We start from the raw sequence: 17,071 nt of genomic DNA, 5'->3' as shown, positions 1-17,071 counted from the left end.
AGCATGTCTTCTTCAGAATTTCTTCAATATTCCCAAGAGTTTTTCAGGAGTCGACTCCTGAGAAACAGAGCTTGAGAAAGACAATGAACTTGTGGCTAGACTGACTGGATCTGCATCCAAACTCTGTTAAGTTTCTTGTTTTACCACATACTATACGTATGACCTGAGGCAAGCTATACTGCCTCTTTATGCAGCAATTTCTCATCTTGAAAATGGGCATAATACTTCTCTACATCACAGGGTTCTTGCGAACTAAAGTCCATTAAGAGTAATGAGAAGCTTAAACAGGATGGTAACAATGATTGCAGCTGTTCTTTGCAGGCATCAGATAATGATCCATCATCTAAACACTTGCAACAGAAACACCACCGGTAGAGTACAGGGCTGGGACTGGTGGTTTTCAGTGCACAGGGCTGTGGAGGGCAGATCAGCGGCTGGATGTGGGGATCTGTTCAAACACCCCTCAACGCTGCACCCTTCAGAAGGCAATTTAGACATAACCACATCTGGTACCTCGGTGGGTGCAAATAAAGACATCTATGGAAAATGAGCAAAATCATTTAAAAAGTCTGGAAAACAAAACACAAGTTTTCAGATGATGCAGTTTTTTTAAAGACAAGAAATCTGTATTAAGCGTAAACGTCAGGGGGATTCATACAGGCTGAAAACAGAGACTGAAATGTTCTGAGTAGTTTTAGATATGCTAGATATGCTTTTCAGACAAATGGTCTCTCCAGTTTCTTTCTCTGTGGCACTGCCCAAGCTCAGCTAACAGGAAACTCTTTAGCCCTGCCATATTTTCAGTTTTAACCCATGCTGCTGAAGCACACAGGCCGTGCCAGGTGAGCACAAGCAGCACACGGGCGAGACAGAGGAGGATAGCGGCCTCTCGCAGTCTGGGGACCGGGAACACGACAGAGCTGAGGTGTCAACGTGCCACGTTTCGTATTTGATTCACGCTTGCCACCTGTAGCTCAGAAAACTGAAACTTTTTTTATTTTTTGGGAGACAATACATGGTCTGAGCGAATGCACAGTGCACGGCATAGTGACTCAGGGCGGTGCAACACCTATTTCGGATGAGCGAACCGTTTGGTGGTTCGTCGCCACTCAGCGAGGCCAGGTGTACCCCGCCGTCGTGCCCTGGGGTGCTGTCCCGCAGGGGACACAGTTCAGCCGGGAGAGGTCCCCGCTGTGCCGAGGGGGTTGGAGCTGGGCGACCCCCGGCGTCCCTTCCAACGCAGGCCTTTCTGTTTTCCCCTGAGGGGGCTGCGCGGGGCCTTAGGCTTCCTCCCGAGGCCGGGCTCCGCAGCGTGGCCGCCCCCCGGCGCCAGGGGGCGCTGCGGCGGCGGCGGCTCGGCGGGACCGGGCGGCGGCGGCGGCGGCGGCGGCGGCAGCGGCGGCGGCGGCGGCGGAGGAGGAGCGGGCGGTGCGCGGGGAGGGCTGACGGGCAGCCGCCGCCGCCGCCCGGCCTCCTTTGTCCCCTCCCCTGCCGGCGAGCCCAGCCCAGCGCGGTGCGGTGCGGTGCGGTGCGGGCCGCCGCGGGGATCCGCTCCGCTCGCCGCCGCCGCCGAGGTCGCCATCTTCACCTCCGCCCCGGCCGGGCTCGCCGGCAGCCCGTGAGGGGCCCTGCGCCGCGCCGCGCCCGCCCCGCTGCATGTGACCGCGCCGGCCTCCCCCGCCGGCATCGCCCGCAGCCTCCTCCAGGAGGGCGGCGGGGACGGGGCGCGGCGGGCGGGCAGACAAAGGAGCGGAGCGCAGCGGGCAGCGGTGAGTGGCGGGGCAGGGAGCGCCGAGCCCCGCCGCCGCTGTCGGTCGGTCGGTGGGGGGAGCCGGGCAGGTGGGGCCGGGCGCGGCTGGGCCGGTGCCGCCGAGCCCCGGGAGGCGCTGGCGGGGCGGCGGCGGCCGTGCGGGGGGTGTCAGGTGCGGGGCCCCGCTCCGCCCGCAGGGCTGGCCCCGGGCTGAGCAGCGCCGTGCCCTGTGCTTCTCGGCAGGTCGGCGGAGCGCGGCGAGCCGGGGCTCCTCCCGCGGCGGTCGGGCATGAATTGAACCGTGAGTCCTCCCTCGCTCCCTTCCTGAACTCGGGGTGGGGGGGGGGAACGGAGTGGTGGTGTTGCTACTGCCTTTTTTTTTCTGCTTTGCCACGAAAACTTTAGGTTTTCAGCGACGTGCACCTGAACGGGCTTCTCTCGCACCCGGTGCAAAGACATCCTTCGTATACTGGCTACATCCTTCGCCTGGCTACGGCGCGTTAATGTGAAGCAGCGTGTGCAGCCTGCGGTGAGGGGTTGCCCGAAGTTCTTGCTGTGTCTGTTTTGTTTGGTGATGGGCCTGACTTCATCCTCAAGGACAGGCAGCCGGCCTCGGATCTTAGCACGCAGGGAGCCCTTGTAACAGTAACGCTGTGTGGTTCCCTGTAATTAACCGAAGAAATGGAGATCAGAAGGCGCGTTTTTCCTCACTCACGAGGAATGTGTAGTCAATACCTATTTGCATAGCTCGTCTGATCAACAATAGCTCAGTCTAGGTACAGATACGTTTCTGAGAGTTGTGCTTGACATTGTTGAGACAGGTACAGTTTTGAAAGACGTAATAAAACAACTGAATTTCTCTTGTAATGACTTTTTCAAGGTTAAAAGGGATTGTTGTAGGTAATGCTGCAGACTAGGTTTAAGCAAATTATTTCAAGCGTTAATGATCTAAGTAGCAGCTCAAATAAGCAGTGAAATCTTGCTCTGTCTATAAATTTCAAGTAAGCACGTAAATTGTTGTGCCATTACATACTTCATTGCTCTCTTAAATTTAATTTTGCCAATTAGCTTTGGTGAGAAACTATAATCTGGATACTGTTGTCTGAATACCTAAAATTATTTTGCTAATAGTTTATATTTTCTATATGATTTCTGCTTTGAGGAAAGGGTGTTCTCCCTTCCACAGGAGATCAACTATTCAGCATTCAAGAAACTTCCTGGTGAAGTTTCTGTGTGTTTAGACCGAAGATGTATAGATTGGAAATCAAAAGATTGTAGTATACAGTCTACAACATATTCTAATCCATTGGAACACAAGATGAAGAACATTGAACCTGTTGGCAGGTGTAATTTGTTGTCCAGAAATGTTGCAGCTGTACCACACATTATCTTTGATATAAAACCTGTTTTCACGAACAGTATGTAGACGATTTACTTACACTGCCATATAACCACACAAAACAAATTACTTTGAAGCTTGTTGGTAATTCTGACCTGATAAGCACGTCAGAATCTTTGTGGTGGCTTGCAGTATAGCCATCTGGGGGAGTGCTTGCGGACATGGTGTCAAGCCACACGGTGACAAAAGAAAAGGCAGTTAGAAATGTTTTGAACATCCTGTCATGGTTTCTACTGACCAAAAAATAGATTATAGTTGCTTTAGAAACAGGAAGGGTAGAAAAGAAATTCAGTTTGTCTTCAAAGTGACTTTCTGATTTTTTTTTTTTTTTTTTTTACTGTGACTCTTTTTGCTGGGTATCAGCGTGTTCATTGCGATGATCAAAACATTAGTCCTAGGGTAGTGTCGAGAAATCGAACCGTGTCCTATGGATGGAAGCGTTGTAGTAACCAAGATGTATTAGATGTTCACACTTCACGTTTTTCCTCCAACAAGAAGCATAGTCAACACTGTTCTACATTTCTGGAAGGAGTAATGGCTTGTGGTGGTGAAATGACATTAATCAGCAGTTGCTGCTATAATTCATTGTCCACAGGGGAGGAGTTAGTCCAGCACCTGGTAACTTGAGCAAACCTTTCAGAGCTTGCACAAACCCTTTAGATGTTTGTGCCAGACCTTTTGACCCTCAAAGGTGGGGTGTGAAGGGGTTTCTTCTTTCTCTCTCCAGTAGGATTTCTTGCTAGCATTACAATTATACAAATACTCTATTATACAAACACAAATGACTTTCTTCACGCTACTGACATATGAATTACCAGGAGAACATTTCATTATGTGGTTTATGATTGAGGTGGCAGTTTCCTGGATTTCAGGATTTTTTTTCAAACTTATGGTAGTGTTGAGAAACTCGCTTTGTTTAATTATGATTCATAGACCAACCTTTAGGCATGAAACATAATGCTGAATTAAGTTACTCAATAATGTAAAAAATTCTAAGGTACTTTCTGAAAGCACCCGTCTTGCAGATCTTTCTGTTTGGTTTTTGTTTCGTTTTTTGTGAACTGAGCTTGTTGTCATGTGGCAAACTGTATACAATACTAGCAAAATACATTGCTAAGAAAATCTCTTGCCAGTCTGTTTTGCAAGTACTGTAATGACTCCTGTTAGTTCTGGTTTGTGTGCAGACATCACTGGGTTCTGGTCAGTACCAGCGAGTACTTGGGTAGAATTCAAATAGGACTAACTACACTTATTTTTGAGTCGTCCCATGACTGTTCAGTTTTCAGCCACTTCGTTGCAACTCTCAATTACACTTGACAGCCCGAGTCTAGGCATCGAGTAGCAGTGTTTCATGAAATACATCGCTGCAGCGTGTGTTTTTGGTAGATATGGTTCTGCGTGGTAGTAGAGACTGTCACGTCACATAAGCGTGCACCTGAACGACCCAGTTATCTCTGGGGACCTCCCTAGCTCTGGATATCTTTTCTCACTGTATGCTTCTCTGTATACTCAGATACGAGGAAAGGGGTGATGAATAATGTGGCCCTTCGTACAACCTTGCTAGTACCTTGTTGTGTCACTTCATGGAAACACGTTTGCTACCAACTGCCCTACATGTTTAGTAGTAGTCCCATGTCTCCTAATATTAATATTTGCGTGTTAGCAAATAACTGAGTTTTAAAAGAACTGGATGTTGTGAAAATACTAGTCACTGTTTTGATACCTCAAGTACAAATAAATGCTTTCTTGATTATGTTGAAGGATTGTAGGGAATTTGATGCTGTTTACTCCATATATGTAGTTGGGACATACATGCCTGTTGTCTAATCCAATTTTATCAATTCTTAAAGCAGGGCTAACATTCAGCTTTTTTTTTTTTTAAAGTATTAGAGTTCTCTTGCTTTTTTTCCTGTTGCTTTAGATGTACTATAGAAGCTAAGCATACATGATGATGACTGCACAGCTGAATGATGTTTCTTTTTCAAGAACAAACTTACAAATAGCCTAAATTGAGATATGTTTGAAAAGCAGGGACATGGTGTTCCTTTCTGTAGCTGAACTTGGGGGGGGGAATGGGGGGGGGAATAGGGGTGAAAGGAAGAATGTTTCTGTGAAGCATGCTGGATGGGTTGGATTCCTTTTTGGTTGGAAAAAAAAATCAGTAAATCTCAAGAGGCTTTTGAGTCACTTAAAGATTTCAGGGTGTTTTGAAGCAAGTCGGGCTTACGTGATTAGCATCTCTTGTTCTATTGCATGAGTACTGATGATGTCAAGAAATACTAAATCCACACAAGCTACCTGAAACAAATGAAAGTGGGCGAGAGAATAATCAAACAGCTGCACTGACTGTGTTGGAGTAGGGGCTGCACTTAATGGGCAGGATGAGGAGGAGATTAGCAATGAGAGCGCTGACTGTTTTCAACAAAAAGAATGCAAAAAAGTTAGGAGGGTGGTTCGGGAGAGTGCCCTGTCTGAGGGCCTGTTCTCAGTGCCTGTTGCATAGCTAGGTAGCGGCACTTCAGGACCCCTCCAGTCTCTTTCTACCTCTGTGTGTTGTGTGCAGGTGTAATTTAATCTTGCACATCAGCTTCTTAGTCCAGTGATTACCATTGTCCCCAAGAGGAACAGGTTTCTCTCAATAGCTTCTCGTCTCCATTCTGACAGGAACAGAAGTTTTCTTGCCTGTAACAAAAGCACGGTTACGTGAGTGCTCTTCCACCTTCCTTGTCAGTGTTTTTATTAACAGATGGGTTCAGAGTGGAGGGTATAAGGAGGAAGACATAAGGTGTCAGGGTTATCATCAGCAGATCTTGCAAGCTTCCTGGGAGGATGAATATCTTATATTAACTTCCTGCTCTGATTTATTTAACTGTCTGTCCAATCAGTTCAGTAGTATTCATCATGAAATGCAAAAGGGAGAACAGATACCTCCTCTGTGCACATTCAGCAGCGCACCAGGGTGATACATGGGAGAAAGCAAGCTGCTGACAACTGCGCTCCCTGGAAAACTGGGAACTGCTCTTCGTCTTGCTTCAAAGTTACGGTTATTCAACACAGAGCTTAAATGGATATCCCTGGGTCGTGTTCAATGAATCGCTTGCTTGTTTGGTGTTGAAGGTACGGATCATAGTGTAGGCCACTAAGTAGTGCTGCCAAAGGTCTAACCTATTGCAGTTACCTGAGGCTGTGATTTAATACTGTGGCTACTAGAAAACTGCCAGTTTCTTTGCTGGACAGAATTTGCATCCTCTCCCCACCATACATAATTGTTACAGCCCCACCATGGGCTATGATAAGACTCGTTTGCACTATATAAAACATTGTCTCCATTGCCTCTTCCTGGGAGGAGAGGAGGTACTAGAGGAGAGAAAAAGTGATTCGTTTTCAGCATAATAGAGGAAAAATTTTCGTATAAACAGATGAGGGTTCCCAATGCTAGGGGAAGATCACACGTAGTGATGACAGGTCTGATCCAATAGCTTTTCACATCACAACAGAGTACTGTATTTATGGTTGTGTTTTAGGCAAGCAGGAATAAAATATTGTAACTATCTCTAACCAGTTAAGCTAAAACAGAGAGCTATTTGTTTCTTGGGTATATAAATCACGATATAATGGCAAAACAATGCATGAACCAAGTAACTGGTTACAGACCACATCATTGTTTGTTGAGTATTTTGGTGTCTCGTGCTTTTTTACAAATTACTGGACAATTCTTTTTTTTGACCGTACATGCCTTGAACTTTATCAGTTACCTCATGCAGTTCAGATGTGTTTTCTCAAGAAAGCTTTCTTTCTACAGGATAGAAAGTACATTATCACCAAAGCATTTCCAGTCAAAATTTCAATTGTCCCCATAAGAAAAATAAGTGTCTTTTTGAATGAATTTGGAAATCTCTATATTATACTTAGCACATTTTCTGTCTAAATCATAGCCTTATTTTTGTATAGATTTTTATATATATATAAATATATATATATATATATATGATTTATGAATATATAATATATATATATATATATATATATATGATTTTCCCTCACCTTTTGTAAAGGGATATCTGTCCTCTTTCTTGTAGTCACCAGCTGAATTTGGAGACTGTTTTTGCACAAGATTTAAACAGGACATTCATAAATTGCAACCCGATTTCTCATGAAATCAGTAATACTACTAAACATTGAATTACTACTACATGCAGAAGGCTCTTTGTTACTTTTATTGGTTGCTTTATCTTGTGGCTCATGTTCAGTAATTCTTGTGCTGACTGATAACGTGTCTTTTAATTGGCCCCACGTGATGCAGCTATTCTCATCAAACCCCAGCTGCTAAAGGAACTCCACCTACTCCTTTAAAGCTTCCTGAGAACAAATTTTCACTTGAGCTCAATTACCTGTTTCCCCTCTTAACCCTTCAAGTGAATGGTGTCTTGCCCTGGTATTCCAGGTTGAAGTCCTTTTTGGAATAAGTTGTGTTTTGTAAGGTTTGTTCTTCCTTGAGATAATCAAAACAAAGTAAAATTAATGTAAAAAAGATAGTTTGAAGTTAAGAGCAGTCTTGTTTACCTGAACTGTATAAACAGTTTTTGAGATCTGATAGAAACACTTTTCTGTAGTCCAAAGTATGTGTAGTAGTTCAGAAACAGGAGCTTAGCAGATTTTTATTTGGTGGTGACATACCCAAGTCTGTCTACTTAGAAAAAAGCAGACAAACAGTTTTAAGTAACCTCTTTTTTTTTATGGGATGGGGCTGGTGGAGTTGTCTTCAAATAGTTGGTTTAGTTTTGGTATTTCATGTGCGTATTGCTTGTTAGTTGTTTTTTTCTTTTTATTGTCCTCAAGCACAGGGTGCATTTAAAAAATAACTTTTTTTTTTTTTTCCCCATTTTGTAACATCCAGATACTGCCAATTTGTGAAAAAGTGTTATTGGCACTACTCTTTGTAGGTGGGAGGAAATCATTTATGGAGCTAATGAAAGACTACCTAAATCAGTAACTTTGGTACATTCTCTCTCTCTTTTTTTTTCTTTTTCTTTTCTTTTTTTTTTTTCCTCTGTTGTTCTATCAAAAAATCATCTTAGACAAATATTTAAGTGATCTGCTTTCACTCTGTTTTCACGGGGAGCATGCCACTGGTATTGGTGTGCCTGGTACAGCCAGGACTTGCTGCATAATCAAGTCTTTTTATTTCTGTTGAAATAGCGACTTTGAAGGATAAATCTAGGTGTGTTCAGCTCTGTTATTTGACTCCCCTGTAACCTGTTTACTGCTAAGCTGTCTTGTAATGGGTAAGTGAAGCTTTGTGATGCTCTTGAAAAATGCTAGTGGGACTTAAGACTGTATTGAGGCAAATTCAAAGGGGCTGTATGTCAGTATAGGCACTCTATTGTGAAAGACATAATCGACTCTAACACGCTGTTTTTTCCCTCCTGGACCATCCCCCTGGTTGCACCACTGCCAAGCTTGTTATGCAGGCTGTAAAGAAAAGCCTGTAAATCCTTGCTCTGGAGCCTCTTCTTCACCCATGCATGGTTATTAAGTGTTTCTTCCCCTTACTCCAGCCCTTTCCAGGGCAGTCAATGGGAGTGGTGAGCGACTCCGTTCAGTTTTGAGTGTTTCAAGTAAAGCCCTGGCTATCATGAACTTGGTGGTGAAAATCTCATTGAGATCCTAAACCCATTACAACTGTGCCTGAAGAAAGTCCACTAAAGCTTTACAAGAACACATTTGCAAGGGTAGTATTTGTCATTACCTAGGAGTCAGAGTTACAGTCTTGTCCCTTGAATCTCTTAGTTAGAATCATAATTGCTTTAGTTGTATTCCAACGTGTTTTACAAACCAAAGCATGAGGCACTGTCATAGTACATGCAGGAGAATCTAGGTGCTGAAAGTTGCGGTGGATTAGTTTGTTTAACCTACTTTTTGGTTGGGGCACAACGAACCAGCAGTTGTTGTCTTTCCTTCCAGTCCTGTGCATCCTATGTTTTCAGGATACATGTATGTATCGATAGTAAGATGATGCTTATTTCTTAAGGTGATTTTTTTTTTTTTAACTTCTGCCGAAAGTTAGAGGTAGACTGGGTAAAGTGATCCCATTTCTGGGAAACTCAAAACATGTTATAGTCAAAACAAATGTGCACTTTGGTGAAATACTATATAAATTAAGAATTCCTTTAAAGAAAACACAACTCTATGAAAATATAACTAATTGCTCTGAAAGCAACACTTGTGCAGACGACTATTCAAACGCTAACACAGATAATGGGTGATTCCAGATTGTTTTTTATGCAGTGGGTCTGCTGTTTCTTTTTTTTTTTTTTTTTTTTTTCCTAATCCTTAAACTCAGTTTCCTTTCTTTCAGGGACTGAAAGCATAATGTGAAGGCCTTGTTGGTTTAATATCTACTGGTTGAGGTCATATTAAGATATCTTTGTTAGTGTTCTGCTCTAAAGAGAGCTTTATCAAACTGTGGCTTATTGTTTTCCTAAATGTAACTTAATTTGTATTTGCATCTATTCAAAGCTGATGAGAGCATTTCAAACAGTGTACTACTCAAAAATCCCAGACAGAAAATTTTACAAATCACCATGGTAATGTGTGTGTGTGTGGTGGTGGGTATGGGGAGCGTAAAGGCAGGTCCTGTGTTTAATATTGCATATGCTCAGTGCTGCAAGCATTGCTTGTTCTTTGATGTATATATGTTCTTTGCTTAATTAAAAATTAGACCGTAAGTAACATTGGCTGCATCATTTTATCAGATTTTTTTTTTGTGATTCTGAAATTAATCCACTGAAACAATCAGATAATGTGGCTAATTATTGAGTTTTCTTTCTGTTCAGAAAAATGACATAAAAATCAGGTAAATTTGGCAAAGAAACTTCAAAATTTCTTTTCCATCGTCTCCAAGAACTTATGGAGAGGCTTAAAAGTCAGTGTTTTACAGCTAGAGCTACATTCAAAGCACACTTAGTACAGGTAGCTCATGTCTTGGTGATTTCTGTTAAGTCATTGACAGTGTCTTAGGTTCTCCTTTTTAGCTAGGCCTGTCTGGATGCTTTTGTACCTGCAGTTGTTGCCGTAGACACAGCAGTAATTTTGAAGTGCAGTCAATGCTAGTTTTAATTACAAAAGGGAATATTCTTGAGAGGATCTGCATCTGCTCTGGAGCGCTGAAAATGGTTTGGTTAAAAACAATGAGGATCATTGTAGACTATTTTCTTAATAATTTATTCAGTCAATGCTGACTACAGATTAACATATAAATTAATGGGAATTTATAGGGAGACTGACTCTTGAGGTTTTTTTGTTTGTTTGTTTGTTTTGGAGGATGGGACAAGTTACATCTGACATTTCTTGGTTATTTACTACTGTAGTACGAGTAAGCTGAAAAGCTGAGAGGCTGGGATGGAGGATGATTTTCTTCGTTGGTATGTTGACTTTATTAGTTAAAAAAATATATATATATTTAAAAATATTGAGAATCAAGGAAGCACTGATGCTGTTCAAACTGCAGCCCAAGTTCTATTGACTTGTGTATTCAATGGCCTGTGAGAACGGGCTTTTTTGCTCTCCTCTTGCATAGAGGAATCATCGTGCAAAAGCACCGACATGGAGCGCAGAGCTGAAATGCTCTCTCTGCATCAGAGTTCAAATGAGACGGGTAAGGCTCGTGAGAGCTGCCCATGCCCAGGATAATTAGTCTGACATGACACGAATGCAGTCAGGCTGTCCTGATGTTTCTCAGTCAGCTGTAGAGCCGATTCGTTGTGTGTATTCAGGTCACTCACTGCATTTTGCTTTTACAGTGATGTTTGTTTGTTGTATGCAGTCTGTCACAGTTATAGTGGTTTCACTGAGGTGTTTTTTCTTTGACATGCCAGGCTTCCTGTTAAGAGGGTAAGTGTGGGAAGTGAAGGCTTTGAAAGTCTTTGCCTTTATGAAAACAAGTTGCAGATTTTGAAGGCTGTGTTTTGTGAAGGCTGAAACCATTTGTGTGGGTAGTGGAGCTATTTGGATAGCTAGTGACTTGTTAGGCCCTTTCTTTGCTTGCTGGGGGAGATGTTCAGTTTCCAGCACCTGGATATCTCTCTTTCCAGGTCTTCAAAAGACAAAACTTTGGGATGGATTGTACTAGAAACACCAGTCTGTTGGTTTTTGTTTGTGTTCTGTTGGTTACCTCAGCCCTTCTGCTCTTGTTATGTACAGGATTAGTATTAGCCCTGTGATTGATTGTCGTCTGTGTGATTTAAAATAGGCAGTCAAGGTATTATACATAATACATTTTGAAGCAAAAATTTGACTAAATTACACTCTCTTTGTCTCATGAATCAGTTAAGCTATTCACATCAGGCTCTCAGATTCTAGGTTGGCAGGTATGAAAACAGACTAGTACGCTTCTCGGAAGCAGGCAGTAAATGCACCTTCCTCCCACCAAAACCCTGACAGCGTCAGCCTTTTCCAGCCATTTCCTTACAAAAAAGGAAAGCCCTTACTTTTAGTGAAAGAGATCTCTGTGAGATTTAGGTTTGTGTGGTTGTGAAAATAATTTGAGAAAGAAGTATTAGCCCACAGTTTACTTTTTCTTTCTCTTTATGAAAGGCTTAGCCACTCAGACATAGGAATACAAACATAAGTTTTCCATACTAAAAGTGCAGGATGTCTCATTGGAGTGGAATACAAGATTTCAAGCCTTACATAGCTGCATTTCTGTATTCCTACATATCTTTCACTCGTTTCCATAGTGTGTTCATGCAGTGTAGTCCATTAAGCATCCAAGTAAACACACCTGTGTCGCTGATGAGCCAAAGAATTTCATTCGACCAGAGATGAAATAGGAAAACTTGACGCTGGCACAGATAAACCTGACCTAAAGGTCAGCCTCCTAAGCGCCTGACTCCAAGTAGTTTCCAAGAGGATTATTTGCTTTTTTGCCTTTTTCCCTTCTCCTCCCTGGGGGAGATTTCTGGAGGCAAAGCATAAACAGTATAAAATATTGAAATGTCTTAATGTTGGTGTCTTCGAAGGATCTATTGAAAAGGTTTAAACGGGGAAAGAGGTATTCAGAGAAGAGTTTAAGTAGGCTACTGTTCAAAGTCCTCTCCTAGGCGGCCAGTGAATAGAGATACCTCCCTTCTTTAGAATTATTTACATATTAACTCTGGCTCTAAATTGTCCTCTAAAAGATTTTAGTTTTGAAAGAAACATCTCTGGCAGCAATAGGAGAAACTAAAACTTGCTTTCTTGATTCTTTGTGCTTCCACTTGTATTTGATCTTACTTCTCATAAGTCTTACAGCCTTTTATTTCTAGCTTTTCACAGTTCTGAACTCATTGGCACTTACTAATTCTATTCACATTCCTTAATGGTTTCATTAAATGAATAGATGAACAGAAGCTTCATAATGAAATAAAATATGATCTGCTGGCTCTCTATCACTTCCTGCGTGCATGTGACTGAAGATATGACAACACTTCCAAATAAGTGTTTGCCATTGACTGGAATGGGAGGATGATTAAAAACCTGTGTATATATACTATGTATGTATATAGAGACATGGAAGTATCTCAGATGCAAGATTAATCCTTTATATTTTTCTCAACAGTTTCTAATAGCTTGTAAAAAAAAATATATATATATATATATATGTCTGTTAACATAATGAAGATAAAAAAAACACGACAAAAAGTTTAGATTAATCATTTTCTTATCAATATACTGATCAAAGTGCTGAAACTGATTATGTTTCTTTAAATGGAAATGGCTGAATGTTTGCAGGGCATCTAACTATTCATCTATTGCAAACCCACAGCCTCATTAGTTTAGAAAATATTTTTCCCCAAGATACAAATGCATTTTTAAAACTTGCACTTCATATACATATAGCGTCTTCATGCAAGTTCTTCATCAAATTTGAACCAATTCTCTGTAATTTGAAAACAACTTGAAAATGTTACATGGCTCCACAGATGGTTTTCTCTCTGAATTTGATACACTTACTAATAGCAGTTTGTGTAAGTCTGTTAATGCTTTTGATCCTCTTGTAGCTACCACATCAAAATAGATGTCCGACATCTGGGTTCTCTAAAATCTTGTGAATCTTGCAATATTAGTGATTTCTGGCAACTGGCTAAGCCAGCAGTTTAGCTGTAACTTAGAAATAGAGGAAACATACTGAATTGTTAGCTCCCGAAACAAGGCTTTCGCCAAGCAGAAAGCTTCAAGTTCTCATGTAAATGCTAGCGCTTAGACAACTGTTATTTATAACCAGCATTCTTAATGAATGAGCGAGGTAGGTAAGTCTGCAACAAGCTGCCCAAACTTCTCGAAGACAGTGGTTACAGCTTGATTAGTAGTGTGCCTTGGCAGTGCCTGCAAACACCATTCTTTCCACTCTGCTGGCGGGTAATCTGTGCCAGTTAATTTAGTAGCATTTCAAGCCAGAAGTCTTCCACTTATAGAAGTGGTTTTGTGAATTAAATTGTCCATTAGGATGTAGGTTTAGTCTACAGGCTTCGTTCATCCAGGACTCTAAATAGCTGTGACACAACTTAAAACTAGTGGTCCAGAATTTTATTTGTAACTGACTTTAAAAGTTGTTCTATGAGGAGCTTCCACTGTTTGTTGATGCTGCTCTTACAGTGTGGTCATGGGCTTTGAATGTTACAGTTTAGGAAAGTGAAATTCATCTATTTTTCTATTTAGTCTATTCTTTTTTAAAGAGGAGTCAAGAAAGACAAAGCTTAGAATTTGCAAATATAGATATTCTTACATTTAATATTGTTAGTTATAAACATAGGTTATGTAGAAACTCAGTCTATGTGTTTTTAGGATGTTATGTGTGCTGTTAATGGCCAATTAATGTGTGCTCTGTACTAACAATCTCATATAGCATCGCATTGCTGAAGCACTGTTATCTCAGTTTTCTCTCAGTAAAACTTACATGATATGAAAACTTACGATATGAATCTTTCTCATGTTTCAGGTTCAGTTGCATTCTCTTTGAGGGAGGAGGTCTATGTTCAGCTGAGGTTGAATTAGTTGGTTCTCCTGCCTTTACCTCAGCTATCGGCCACATACACTTCGAGTACAAGGTAGCTAACTTTCAATGACAATTAGTTACAAGATTTTAAGAATGCATGTCAGCCTTATTGGCTCTCAGGGTTTTATTTGGTTCTTTGTTAATATTGTTGGGCAACCAGTGCAATGTCATGTGTGACAGGCTGATTGTTCAGCTGTTTGGTTTTTTGTTTGTTTTTTTTTTTTGTCTGAGCAACAGACTATCCTGATACAGTTATTTTCCAAGGGCATGGAAAAAAAATCCCCCGAACTCTACATATAGATACTCTGAATATAGTTTGTATGAAGGCAAGTTTTCATTTGGTCATTTATTTTTTTTTTCAGGGTTCATGCAAACCGTTCAGTGAAAGCATGTATATTATTACCAACTGTTTAAGTTTTTAATGTTTCAAAGTCAAGGAAACTGCTCAAGTATCATGATACTGAAGCGTCTTCCCTGGGTGTCTGCTGCTATATGGACAACCACATGCTTTGCTCTGACCTGATGTCCAAACTTCAGGGCCTGTTGTTCTCTAGCTCCTCAATACATCTACTCTACACCCTTTATATGCTTGGTCAAATTTACTGTTTCATCAGTTAAAGTTTATTTTTGTCTCCTATTTGTTCTTGTGAAGTAACTATCATGCACAAGGTGTAATGCCAAAGTTGTTCTTTGACTCCTTAGCTGAAGAAAGGAGACAAATCTCGTTCTTTCCACACAGTTCTCTGTGGCTATGTAATAGTCAAGCATTGCTTTCACTAAGGCAGTTATAGCTAATTCCTAATACTGTCATTCTTAGTAATCCACTGCTGTGATTTTTTTTTTGACCACCCAGATTTCTGTCCTGACAAGAAAGGTGATCAAAGCTTTCTGTCTGTGACATGTAACACTGTCCAGACAAGTTTCCTCTCTTCCCTACCTTCCTCCCCTGCATTCTTCTCTTGACTTGCTGTTTTTCTTCGTTTATGTAATCTGTTTTACCTGTGCTCATCTGCCTCAGCTCTTTGTTTCTAATCTGTAGATTTTCCCTCTCTTTCTGAAAACTATGCAGTAAATAAATAAATAAATGTAATTTTACTTTTTATATCTGACATGTCAGCCTGAGAAGAAACAGAAGCCTCAGTTCCTCAGTTTGTGAGCAGTAAAGGATTAAATATGACAAACAAGCCGCCACTGAAAATCAGCAAGCAAATGTCTTGTCATTTAGTGTGGAAGTTGTAGCACCGGGAAGCTCAGGTGTAGAAGATACTTAAAATAAAAATTAAAAAAAAATCCGCAATCCCCATTTAATATAGGAGATGCATAAAGTTTTGTTTACTGTGACTTCTGCCATATTTTATGTGAACATTTGAAGTGAGTGGTTTGGAGTGTTCTTCTGCTTTCGTTATTGCTTCTGTCAGTTTTGAAGTCCAGTTTTGATACACAGCTGCAGACAGGACGGTTTATGAATCCACATGAATGATCTCTGAATGCAGTGCTGTTTTTTTTTGTTTTTTGTTGTTGCTGTTTTGGTTTTGGATTTTAGTTTGTTGCTGTTTCTAATACAGGTTTAGCACCAGGAAATAATCCATTGGCCCTAATAGTTCAATAGCAGATTCTAGAGCAGTGGCTCTTGGTGGTCAGAGACAGCGCTTTTTGTGTTTCCTCTCTGTTACTGATTGCAGCTCTTGTAATCCATCTTTTTGCCAAGAACTTCTGAACTTGTTAGCAGATGTCATGGACATCTGAACATATTTAATAACAAACACATTTGCCGAACCTCACAGACGTCATGAGGTGTAACTGCAAAGTTGTGTGTTTTTGTTAGATACTTAGTACAAACCACTTATTTCCTGAACTACCTGCTACTGACAGTGATCTGAAGCCTGATCAGTGAGAGGGTTTATGTAGCTAATCTTGCGCACACAGTTTGTTGGAATATGCACATGGTTTATGGCCTTTCCACCAGCCCCTGATAATATTAAGGTTTTACCTTAGCAAAGAAAGCAGCCAAAATTAAGCAGATGCTGCCTTTGAACCCATGCTTCTTGGTTACTTCCTAAGCTACTACTGCATATATATGTAAAAACGTATCACATGTATGGATGTGTGTGTACATACACACACAATATATAATATAACCATATATATGTGTGTTTTAAAAATAAAGTGTGTAGTTCCTTAACTCTTAAGGAAATACATTAGTATAAGAATAAAGAGCACCAAGAGTGGAAAAGTCAGCAAATGCTTCTTCCAAAACTGCAGTAAATAAGGTAGCTTCTAGTCCTTGAATTTGTTCATTGATGGCACTAGCTTTCAGCCTTCTGTGAGTTATGATACCTGCGTCTCTTTGCGAAGGAAAAAAGATGAAGAAATTCCTGACTCTGGGCTGACTGTTGGTAGCTGTTTTCTTCATTCTAACATGAAATCATGTTACTCTTTGTTATAAATAATTTGTATTGGCAGCTCTAATAGATACTTACACTGTGTTTTTTTTTTTTCCTGCTCTCTAGAATTGGGGATATCTTCAGTGAATGACTTGCTGCTTACAGAAAGGACTAGAATAACTGAAGTTGTGAAATACAGGTAGGCAATACTGCCAGTTTACATTTCACTTTAAATGTTGAGCTAAACACAGATGATAAACCTATGAATATTCATTGTGATAACAAAACCATCAAAGTATGATAGAGTTTTTAACCTAAGTAGATTGGATCTGGTTTCATGGCACTTCTCATGAATTCTGAAAAGCATTTCAAGTGCCTCCCTGGTGATAAACCCCTGATGAGAAGTCCAGCAGAGTTATGATATGCAAATTTCCTTTGTACTCATAATAAAAACGTTGATTAATATTCATATCTAATTCAGACCAGCTTTGACAGGCGGTCCA

The 17,071-nt window shown here is 41.0% G+C and overlaps 1 protein-coding gene across 2 annotated transcripts in view; it reads left to right on the top strand.

The window, feature by feature from the left end:
- The first annotated feature begins 1,497 nt into the window (after positions 1–1,497).
- The window catches only part of CDC42SE2 (CDC42 small effector 2), a 79,260-nt gene continuing 63,686 nt past the window's right edge, over positions 1,498–17,071 (top strand). Inside the window, exons 1-5 of one of the 2 annotated variants that reach the window (XM_040541656.1) lie at positions 1,498–1,769; positions 1,994–2,051; positions 2,156–2,279; positions 14,128–14,236; positions 16,695–16,767. The gene's annotated coding sequence lies outside the window, so the exon portion shown is untranslated. The remainder of the gene's footprint in view (positions 1,770–1,993; positions 2,052–2,155; positions 2,280–14,127; positions 14,237–16,694; positions 16,768–17,071) is intronic. The other variant, XM_040541659.1, reaches the window with a different exon arrangement.

This window comes from Cygnus olor, chromosome Z (assembly GCF_009769625.2).
Source record: "Cygnus olor isolate bCygOlo1 chromosome Z, bCygOlo1.pri.v2, whole genome shotgun sequence".
NCBI lineage: Eukaryota > Metazoa > Chordata > Aves > Anseriformes > Anatidae > Cygnus > Cygnus olor.
This window is presented reverse-complemented; position numbering and strand designations above follow the sequence as displayed.